Source organism: Triticum aestivum, chromosome 3B, assembly GCF_018294505.1.
Source record: "Triticum aestivum cultivar Chinese Spring chromosome 3B, IWGSC CS RefSeq v2.1, whole genome shotgun sequence".
Classification (NCBI taxonomy): Eukaryota; Viridiplantae; Streptophyta; class Magnoliopsida; order Poales; family Poaceae; genus Triticum; species Triticum aestivum.
Genome location: NC_057801.1, coordinates 456473682 through 456485956, shown reverse-complemented (window position 1 = coordinate 456485956; position 12275 = coordinate 456473682).

Sequence of the window (12275 nt, the reverse complement as noted above, 5' to 3'; positions counted from 1 at the left end):
CTCTTGTTGATACACATCCCCCGTTTCTTACCATAACCGAGGAGGAGGCTGGCGTTTTGGCATCGGCCGCGTCAGAAGTTTTCGCGCGTACCTGGACACTAGGGGCTTAGGGCATTGTTCTGCCCGTTTTCATAAAGACCGAATACCTTAGGGAGTGTTCGACGTCTCGAGTTAGGCCTTATATGCATCAGCTCCGAATCATGTCTTTGGTCAAATGTTGGGTTTGCCCGGCTCCTGTGTTTTGCTGCCTTACGTTCCGTTCTATCGGCTAACGCGGCACCAGGAGAACTACTGCGATTGTGCCCCGGTTCGGCCTGGTGAGCACCTCAGTAGAGAAAGCCGAAAACTGACTATCATGATATAGCGAGAGACTGGTCAACCACTCGATCGACCACCAGAATGTTTAGAATTCCTCCGCTTTGACGAAGGACCGTTTCCCGGTCAGGCACATACGCGCCCCGAATTTGGAGAGCGCGGAGCCCCTAGGGGCTATATAGTAGCCCCACCATCGAACTCCTATGGCTAAGTGAAAGTGATAAAGCATTATAGTCCGGTTTCCTAGTTTGCTACGCTATCACCTCCTTCACAGGACCAAGACGTTGGATTAAGTGTGAAAATGCGCTTTTTTGCAAACACCCCCGCACTATGTGCGTGGGGGCTGAAGCCGAAGACTGCCATCTTTCAGGTTATATACACATATACATTAACGGCCGCACAGGAGGTATTTCAATACTTGAACGCACAAGTATAAAAAGCCCTTATATTATATATTTGAAATATGGTTTCACAAATCATACATGTCATTTGAACATAATATTCTTCGAGCACTACGTCTCTATCAAACGAGCGCCCTGCAGGACTTCCTCAAAATAGTGCTCGGCAGGTACTCGGCTTCGGTCCGAATCCTGGGATGCAACATCGGTGGCCTTCATCTCTGCCCAGTATGTTTTGACACAGGCAAGAGCCATCCGCGCACCCTCTATGCATGCCGACCGCTTCATTGCATTGATATGTGGCACCGCATCAAGGAACTTCTGCACCAAGCCAAAATAACTCTTCGGCTCGGGCCTTTTCGGCCACAAATGAGCCACGACATCCTTCATGGCAAGTCCTGACAACCTATTCAGCTCAGCCCATTTGGCCAACCGATCGGTTAATGGAAGGGGACGCTCTGGACTATGGAACTGCGACCAAAAAAGCTCTTCCATTTGGTGATCCTTTTGGCCTCGGAAGTGTGCGACCGTGTCTGCGGCACTCGCCGCCAAATCCAGATAAGCATCCTCCACACCCCACAGCTGGCCCAACTGGGCATACTTCAAATCCGTGAACTTCCTCCACAGCAGAAAGGGCTTTCCAGCCGCGATATCCCCGGCTTGACGTAGCTCCTCCTTTATCGCTCTCATCGCGGAGCGGGCATCCTTGGCTTCGGCGGTGGCCTTCTTTAGGTCCTCTTGCTCCGCTCGGCGTTCTTTTTCAAGAAACTCGCAGCGGTCGGTAGCATTCTTCAACTTCACGGCCATCTCGGCCATTTCCTCCCTGCTTCGGCAGTGAGCAGCCTGTTCGGCTTTTAACTCTTCGGCCGCCTTCAAGGCAGCCGCATTACTTTTTCTGGCTTGCTCCTTGGCCCGGGCAAGCTCCGCCCGAAGGTCCTCCATAGCAGCGGCACCATCTGCATTAAGCATACATGTTGTTAGGCACAAGCGTCAAGCTCCCTTACCAGGTGTCCGCAGAAAAGCCGCATACCTTGTGACTCGTCAAGTCGCTTATTGACCAGCGTGATGTCCGCATCCGCAACGTCAAGTTGCCGCTTTAGTTTGGCAAATCCATCAGTCCGGCTGGCCACCGAACGCTCCGCCACCTATATAGGAAAGGCGACATCTTACACCTGAGATTATGATCCTCGGCACGCTGTCACTTTTGACAACGTACCGAGTCTCAGGGGCTACTATCTATACAGGGCGCATTCTATAGGCAAAACTGTCAGAAGGTATATCATTTTCGCGTACCTCAAACCCCGTCAGTAAACTTCTGACGGCTTCATGCAAACCGCTCTCAGCGGATGAAATCCTTTTCAATCACCGTACCCATTAACGCATGGTGATCTTCTGAGATAGACGCTCGCCCGAGCAGATCCTTCAGCTCCTTCGACCGTACACCAGTTGGTGATGGACCTTCCGGCCCCGCCGGACTCGGGGAAACCCTCCGCGACAACACCTCAGGGTCGTCCGCCCCGCCTGACGGTGCGGCAGATGGAGGCGTTTCGCTCTCCATCATCTCCAGACGAAGATCCCCCAAAGACGAGCTCGGCTGAGAAGGGCTGAGATCCGAACTACAAGGTAAAACTTCAGTTATCTTCAGAGATAAAAACGGGGATGTCCCTTATTACAAAACTCCCCTTTCTACTTACGGCTCGCTGGAGGGTTGATTCCCGTGGGGAAATAGTGCGGCCGGGGCTTCTCCCGGTGCAGGACCCTCTGGTGAAGATTGCTTCCCCCGCTTTGAGGCCTTGGCCTCCGGATCTTCAGAAGCGGTCCTCTTCTCCCCCTGGAGGGAGGGATTCTCGATCCCCCCTTTCTTGAGAGCCTCCTTAGCGGAGGCAGTAGCTTTCCTGTTCCCCCCTTCGCCCTCTTCCAAAGGCGCAGCCTCCAGCATCTTGGTTAATACAGGATCCGGCGGGGTCTCAGGAAGGGGGGCCGGACACCTTATTAGTTTTGCTTTTGCTATCCACTCCTGTTCAAGGGACAGATCTTTCAAGGGCAAGTTTATGATAAATGTACGGATAGCGTCCAGGCACAGGACTACTTACTTGAGTATCCGGGCGATTGCAGCTCAGACCTGCGTCCTCGGTCAAGTCCGGACACATCTCTTGTGATCCGAAGAACAGCTTATACATATCCACGGGCGTCACGCCCATGAAGTGTTGGAGAGCTCGTGGTCCCTCCGGATTGAATTCCCACAGGCGGAGGGGGCGACGTTTGCAGGGTAGAAGGCGCCGAATCAGCATGACCTGCGCCACTACGACCAGATTGATCTCTCTCTCTTGGAGGTCTCGAATACGGCCCCGCAACAGAGGTACGTCCTTGGACGGCCCCCAGTCAAGACCCTTGTTGACCCATGACGCCAGCCATTGTGGAGGACCCGAGCGAAAGGCAGGTGGCGCCACCCATCTGGTGCCCCTGGGAGCGGTGATATAGAACCACTCCTGTTGCCACAAACCAAGCTCCTCTTGAAAAGAGCCCTCGGGCCATCGAGCGTCAGCACTCTTGCTTATAACAGCCCCTTCGCACTCTACCTGCTGCCCCTCGATCATCTTTGGCTCCACGTTGAAGGTCTTGAGCCACAATCCGAAGTGAGGGGTAATGCGGAGGAAGGCTTCGCATACGACAATGAACGATGAGATGTGGAGGATGGACTCCGGATCCAAGTAGTGGAATTCCAGCCCATAATAAAACATGAGGCCCCTCATGAAGGGGTCCGTTGGGAAGCTTAAACCCCGAAGGAAGTGAGACACGAACACCACGCTCTCACCAGGCTCGGGAGTGGGAATAACCTGCCCTTGGGCAGGCAGCCTATGCGAAATTTCGCTGGTTAGATACCTGGCGTCTCTCAGCTTTAGCACATCTTCTTCCATGACGGAAGAAGGCATCCACCGGCCTTGCAGGTCGGAGCCGGACATCGTTGAAGGTCCGAAGCGCCCGAATCTGGAGCTTTGGGTGTTGGAACTCAAGGCGAGGGGCGGATTAGATTGAGATTGAAAGAAAGGAGCGGGCCTTGGTCTCGTTATAAAGAGGTTGAATACCAAGAGCCCTCCCTGTGGCCGTTTAGTACTCGCCCTCGATAGAGGGGGCATGCCAACGGGCACGGTTGGGTTACCCACGCCCGTATTGATGAGAATCCCGAAATAAGGGGACACGATCTCTACTTTGACAAGACGTGCCAAGGAAACCGCTTCGCTAAACGTGTTGAGGTGGAACAATAAAAACAATTCGAATAAAGGCTTGGCCATGGTGTGACGTCATGCCACGAAATACGTCAGCAGATTGAACTTGTGTAAATATTATTCTCTCTACGGTGGTATGTGGAACTTATTTTGCAGAGCCGGACACTATCCTGGTGTTCACAATCTTTTATGAAGTATTCGGAGGAGGAACCCGCCTTGCAATGCCATAGACAATATGCGCGCCGGACTCGTCGTCATTGAAGCCTAGTTCAGGGGCTACTGGGGGAGTCCTGGACTAGGGGGTGTCCGGATAGCTGAACTATCACCGTCGGCCGGACTCCAAGACTATGAAGATACAAGATTGAAGACTCCGTCCCGTGTCCGGATGGGACTTTCCTTGGTGTGGAAGGCAAGCTTGGCGATATGGATATGTAGATCTCCTACCATTTTAACCGACTCTGTGTAACCCTAGCCCTCTCTAGCGTCTATATAAACCGGAGGGTTTTAGTCCGTAGGACGAACAACAATCATACCATAGGCTAGCTTCTAGGGTTTAGCCTCTCTGATCTCGTGGTAGATCTACTCTTGTACTACCCATATCATCAATATCAATCAAGCAGGAGTAGGGTTTTACCTCCACCGAGAGGGCCCGAACCTGGGTAAAAACATCGTGTCCCTTGTCTCCTGTTACCATCCGCCTAGACGCACAGTTCGGGACCCCCTACCCGAGATCCGCCGGTTTTGACACCGACGGTCTCTTTTGTCCAGAAAAAAATCTTCAAAAAGTTTCGTGTCATATGGACTTCGTTTGGTACTGATATTCTAAAAAAACAAAAACAGGCAAAAAACAACAACATGCACTGGGCACTAAGTTAATAGGTTAGTCCCCAAAAATGATATATAATTGCTTGTAAGTGTATATAAAACATTCAAGATTGATACTATAATAGCATGGAACAATAAAAAATTATAGATACGTTGGAGACGTATCAAATAACACTTCACATTCTCCCTGCCCTTAACCTCTCCATGACTCGATCTCTATGACCCTGGATAACCAGAGGATGAAGATCACGGACAAGGTAAGAGACATATACGAAACAATTTTATTTCACACATGCGGGATGTTAATTCAAAGCCCAACAAGAAATACAGAGGGTTGCAAGGCCTATACCTCAACCCATACTTTACCGAACTACTCACACACGGAGATCAGATCACATGGAGAAAACATTGAAGAACACATCTTGAAGATCGATCGATTGATAATATGTCTTATAATGGATGCCTTCTGCGTTGCACGACTACAAGTATGAACTAGAGGGAGATGGACTATGGTGGTGATGGTGGCTATGGAGATGAAAGTGGCGGAGGCTATGGTTGATGAGAGACGATGGAGATGGTTCTATTCTGGCTTTGCTCGATGATGTTCTGTTGACATTTCGACGTGGTCCCCTTTATAAAAGTTGTTCACCTGGACAAAGAGCCTTGGAATCCACACCATACGACCGCTCATACGAGCGCTTGCGGTCGTATGAAATGCCATCTTTGAGCTCTCTGGTGCGCCTCCTAGTGATTTCTTCTATCTCCATTTCTACTCCTTTCCATGTTTACACGTGATTTCTTCCTTTTTTTTAGCCCATTTCCCTTGGAAACACATCAAAGAGAGGATTTGTGGAATCCTTTGCATTAATTAGTCATTAGTAACAATATCAGAGAAAATATCTCGGTTGAGGGAGTCCCGGATTAGGGGGTGTCCGGATAGCCGGACTATGACCATTGGCCGGACTCTTGGACTATGAAGATACAAGATTGAAGACTTTGTCCCGTGTCCGGATGGGACTTTCCTTGGCGTGGAAGGCAAGCTTGGCGATACAGATATGAAGATCTCTTACCATTGTAACCGACTCTGTGTAACCCTAACCCACTTTGGTGCTTATATAAACCGGAGGGTTTTAGTCCGTAGGACGAACAACAATCATACCATAGGCTAGCTTCTAGGGTTTAGCCTCTCTGATCTCGTGGTAGATCTACTCTTGTACTACCCATATCATCAATATTAATCAAGCAGGAGTAGGGTTTTACCTCCATCGAGAGGGCCCGAACCTGGGTAAAAACATCGTGTCCCTTGTCTCTTGTTACCATCCACCTAGACGCACAGTTCGGGACCCCCTACCCGAGATCCGCCGGTTTTGACACGGACATTGGTGCTTTCATTGAGAGTTCCTCTATGTCGTCATCTTTAGGCCCGATGGCTCCTCCGATCATCAACAACGATGCGGTCCAGGGTGAGACTCTCCCCGGACAGATCTTTGTATTCGGCGGCTTTGCACTGCGGGCCAATTCGCTTGGCCATCTGGAGTAGATTGAAAGCTATGCCCCTGGCCATCAGGTCAGATTTGGAAGTTTGAACTACACGACTGACGTCCACGGAGACTTGATCTTCGACGGGTTCGAGCCACAGCCAAGCGTGCCGCACTGTCACGATGGGCATGATCTAGCTCTACCGCCGAACAGTGCCCTGAAGGCTGCACCGGTGTCCGCTCCGACCCTTAGCTCAGAGCCGACTGCGCCAACCGAAGACGGGTGGCTGGACACCGCCTCGGGGGCTGCAATCTCTACGGCGATTGAGCCGAACACCATCCCCGTCCTTTGCAAGGCTCGTAACTCCAAGGTGCCGGACTCCTCTCTGGACTCCGAACCTTCCGCGCCCCTGCCAATCGAATCTGATTGGGCGCCGGTCATGGAGTTCACCGCCGCGGACATCTTTCGGCACCCGCCCTTTGGCGACATCCTGAACTCACTAAAGTCTCTCTCTTTATCAGGAGAGCCCTGACCGGACTATGGTCAGGAAGGTTGGGATGTGGACGACGAAGAAATTCAAAGCCCACCCACCACCCACTTTGTAGCCACTGTCAATGATTTAACCGACATGCTCGACTTCGACTCCGAAGACATCGACGGTATGGACGACGATGCAGGAGAAGACCAAGAACCAGCGCCTACAGGGCACTGGAAGGCCACCTCGTCATATGACATTTACATGGTGGACATCCCAAAAGATGGGAATGGCGACGGAACAACGGAGGATGACCCCTCCAAGAAACAGCCTAAGCGCCGGCGTCAGCGGCGCCGCTCTAAATCCCGCCACAGCAAAAACGGTGATTCCGACACGGGAGACAATAACACCCCGGACAGTGCCAAAGACAACCTCCTCCAGCAGGATTCAGTGCAGGAGGATGGAGAAGCCAGCCCTCATGAGAGAGCGGCAGGCAGAGAGGTAGAGGACGATAATTACATGCCTCCCTCCGAAGACGAGGTAAGCCTCGACAACGACGAAATTGTCGTGCCTGAGGATCCCGTCGAACAAGAGCGTTTCAAACGCAGGCTTATGGCCATGGCAATCAGCCTCAAGAAAAAGCAGCAACAGCTTAGAGCTGACCAAGACTTGCTAGCCGACAGATGGACTGAAGTCCTTGCGGCCGAAGAGTATGAACTCGAACGCCCCTCCAAGAGCTACCCAAAACGCAGGCTGCTACCCCGATTAGAGGAGGAAGCACCTAAACCTACATCACCAATGCATGATACGGCCGACCGGCCACCTCGTGGCCGTGACAGAGAGGCCTCTCGGCCCTCCACTCAAGACGCACCCCGGCGCCGCTCAAAAAATACCAAGGCGCGGGAAAATGCGCCAGACCTGCGGGATAAGGCAAGGCAAACAAGTTCGATCTACGGATCACGTGGGCGCCCCACGATACATGATGATAACCGTCACGCCGGATATGGCAATTCCGGTCGGGCCGAACACAGTAGACAAAGCTCATTTGAGCTGCGTCGTGATATAGCCCAATATAGAGGCATCGCACACCCACTATGCTTCACAGACGAAGTGATGGATCATCAAATCCCTGAGGGTTTCAAACCCGTAAACATTGAATCATACGATGGCACAACAGATCCTGCGGTCTGGATCGAGGACTATCTCCTTCATATCCACATGGGCCGCGGTGATGATCTACACGCCATCAAATACCTCCCACTCAAGCTTAAAGGACCAGCTCGGCATCGGCTTAACAGCTTGCCAGTGGAGTCAATTGGTTGTTGGGAAGACCTGGAAGCCGCATTCCTCGACAACTTCCAGGGCACCTATGTGCGACCACCAGACGCCGATGACCTAAGCCACATAATTCAGCAGCCAGAGGAATCGGCCAGACAATTCTGGACACGGTTCCTAACCAAGAAAAATCAAATCGTCGACTGTCCGGATGCAGAGGCCCTTGCAGCCTTCAAACATAACATCCGCGACGAGTGGCTTGCCCGGCACCTAGGACAGGAAAAGCCGAAATCCATGGCAGCCCTCACAACACTCATGACCCGCTTTTGCGCAGGAGAAGGCAGCTAGCTAGCTCGTAGTAACAACATGACCAAGAGCCCTGGTAATTCAGATACCAAGGACAGCAACGGCAGGTCGCGTCGCAACAAGCACAAGCGCCGCATTAATGGCGATAATGCTGAGGATACGGCAGTCAATGCCGGATTCAGAGGCTCTAAACCCGGTCAGCGGAAAAAGCCATTCAAAATAAATACTTCGGGCCCGTCCAATTTGGACCGAATACTCGATCGCTCGTGCCAGATACACGGCACCCCCAAAAAACCAGCCAACCACACCAACAGGGATTGTTGGGTGTTCAAGCAGGCAGGCAAGTTAAATGCCGAACACAATGACAAGGGGCTGCATAGCGACGACGAGGAGGAGCCCAGGCCGCCGAACAATAGAGGACAGAAGGGCTTCCCCCTACAAGTGCGGACGGTGAACATGATATACGCAACCCACATACCCAAAAGGGAGCAGAAGCGTGCACTAAGGGACGTATATGCGATGGAGCCAGTCGCCCCAAAGTTCAACCCGTGGTCCTCTTGCCCCATCACTTTTGATCGAAGGAACCACCACACTAGCATCCGTCATGGCGGATTCGCCGCATTGGTTCTAGACCCAATCGTTGACGGATTTCACCTCACTAGAGTCCTGATGGACGGTGGCAGCAGCCTGAACCTGCTTTATCAGGATACAGTGTGCAAAATGGGCATAGATCCATCAAGGATTAAACCTACAAAGACAACCTTTAAAGGCGTCACCAGGTGTAGAGGCCAACTGTACAGGCTCAGTTACACTTGAAGTGGTCTTCGGATCCCCGGATAACTTCTGAAGCGAGGAGTTAATCTTCGACATAATCCCGTTCCGCAGCGGCTATCACGCACTGCTCGGACGAACCGCATTTGCAAAGTTCAATGCGGTGCCGCACTACGCATACCTCAAGCTCAAGATGTAGGCCCTCGAGGAGTCATTACGATCAACGGAAACACCGAACGCTCTCTTTGAATGGAGGAGCATACGGCGGCCCTCGCGGCGAAAATACAAAGCAGCCTCTCAAGGCAATTCTCGAGTCCGGCTATTAAACGTTCGGACACCGTCAAGCGCGCCCGGAGTAACCTACAATAAGACTGCCTGGCACGTCCCGAGCATGCGTAGCAATGCGGCCCCAACCCCAGCCCTCGCTAAATTGCGAAACCAGTACTACGCGTACATAATTACGCTCTGGAAATACCATGGGCATAGGGGGAGGGGCACGACCACGGCAGGCCAGAATGCAGCTCAACCGCACCAGGGGCTCCCAATTGTGTCATTCTTTTTTTCTCTTACTTTCAGGACTCCTTTCCCAAGAAGCCCTGTCCGGCAGTAGAATCGCCGAACACACGATGCAACGGCCAGGGAAGCAGAAAGCTACGTCGAGTGTCCATGTGGTCTCTATAATGAGCAGTATACTTGTTTTACATATCATCCCGCAGCTCGCTTCTGGAGGGGGACATGTCAAATAGTCCCGTCCCTTGCTTATCGCACTATTTGTATCATTCTGCTTTTACCGCAGCATTTTTGAATAAACAATGCATAGCTTTTGCCTATTATTGCATTCCTTTTTTTATCTATATATATTCACTTATGACATGTTGCATCCATACGCTTTGGTACGGCCAAATACACCAGGGGCTTAAGTACCCCAAAATATGGTGTGATAAGTCTGAACACTTTCACAAGTGCGGCACCCCGAACTTATAGCATTATATGCATCGGCTCTGAATCATGTCATGGGTCAATAGTTGGGTTTGCCTGGCTCCCATGTTTTGGTACCTTACGTTCTGTTATATCGGCTAAGGTAGCGCTGGGAAAACCACTGCGATTGTGCTCCGGTTGAGCTGCGTTAAGCACCTCAGTGGAGAAAGCTAAAACTGACCGTCATGATAGGGCGAGAGCTGGTCGCTATTCGAGAGGTTTTCAAGTCCCTAAAGACTTATGTCGCTTAGAGTGAGGAGTCGGCTTTGTCCGGCCTAGGCGTGGATAGCGCCCCGAATTCAGTCTTCCGAATACTAGGGGCTTCACCGAAATTTAAAATTATAGAATTCTATGGCTAAGTGAGAGTGTTCAAGCATTATAGTCTGGTTGCCTTGTTCGTTGCGTTGAGCGCCTCCCTCGAAGGACTCAAGAATGGGAAAAAGAGCGCTCAAGTTTATCCCGAACACCCCAGCACTCGTGGCATGGGGGCACAAGCTAACGACTTGCCATCTCTCAAATTTAATAAACGGTCGCACAGAAGGTAATATTTTAAATTCACAAGCGTTGCTTAGCGCATATGAACAAGTTTTCAAGAGTACAGGATAACAAATGCGAGTTTACTCAAAAATTACATCTTTGGAGCATTCACCCGCTATAAGGCGGGCACCCTTCAGGATGCCCTCATAATACATCTCGGGCTTGCGATACTCCCTGCCTAGCGGTGGAGCGTCCGTCACAAGCTTCTCAGCGTCCATCTTGCCCCAGTGTACTTTAGCATGGGCAAGGGCCCTACGGGCACCTTCGATACAAACGGAGCGCTTGACGACTTCAATCCATGGACAGGCGTCCACCAGCCTCCTCACCAGCCCGAAGTAGCTCCCAGGCATGGCTTCCTCAGGCCACAGCCAAACTATGAGGCCCTTCATGGCCTGTTCGGCCACCTTATGGAGCTCGACCAGCTGCTTCAGCTGGTCGCTCAAGGGCACCGGGTGTCCGGCCTCAGCATACTGAGACCAGAACACCTTCTCCGTCGAGCTCCCCTCCTCGGCCCGGTAGAATCCGGCAGCGTCGGACACACTGCAGGGCAGATCTGCGAATGCTCCTGGAGAGCTCCGGATTCGGGTAAGTAACAAGTAATTCACTTTCACGTGCTTGCTCTGCATGAAGAATGCCTTACCCGCCGCTATCTTCTTCATTGCCTCAATTTCCTGGAGGGCTTTTTGGGCTTCGTCCTTAGCGGCTTTGGCGCTCTCAAGAGCCGAGGAGAGCTCGGACTCTCGAGTCTTTGAGTCACGCTCCAAACCCTCGTGTTTTTCCATGAGAGCCTAGAGCTCTTGCCGCACCTCCGCCACCCGCGCCTCCTGCTTCTCTCGCTCGGTGCGCTCCGCGGCCGCATTGCTTTCGGCCTTGGACACCGCTTCCTTCAGGGTCGCCACCTCATTCGTGGCCCCTGCAATTCTCACGTTATTCCTATTATTTTTTGCAACCACATCTTTCATATACTTCCATAAGGTATTACTTACCTTCCTTGTCCTTGAGCTGCTTTTTGGCAAGGCCGAACTTGTTCTCGGACCGCTTGAGGCTCTGCTTCAATGCATTGACCTCCGCAGTCAGTGCAGCACAGGTCAGCAGCGCAACCTGCATTCCCCATATTGACATACTTATGTTAGACTCCTGCGTACATCTTTTTAGATCCTCACTGGCTTTTCCTTCCGAACACCAAACTGAGCATCAGGGGCTACTATCTATGCGGTAATATTTTTACATATCTTAAATACATACCTTAAAGCCTATTAGAAGGCTGGCACAGGCTTCAGTCAGCCCGCTCTTGGCGGACTGAACTTTTTGGATCATCACACTCATAACAGTGCGGTGCTCCTCGTCGATGGAGGCGTCGTTAAGCGCCCAGCAAATTATCTGGTGCCTCCGGTTGGACGGAGGTCACCGGTGTCGCAATCTCGCCCTTCTTACGAAGGGGCCGCCTGCCGGACTCCGGAACCACTGAAGGTTCCGGTACGGAGTCCGGCCCAGGGCCGGACTTAGAGCCCTTTGGGGTTTGATCCCCCTTGTGCCTGGAGACCGGGAGGTTGCCTTGCGGCGTCTCCTAGACCTCCTCCTCCTGGTTGGGCCCGTTTTGGGACCCCACCTCGGCGTCATCCGCAGCGCGAGGAGAGGAGGCAGCCGGAAGTGAAGTGCTATTCACGTCCGACGAAGCCAGGGAGCCGC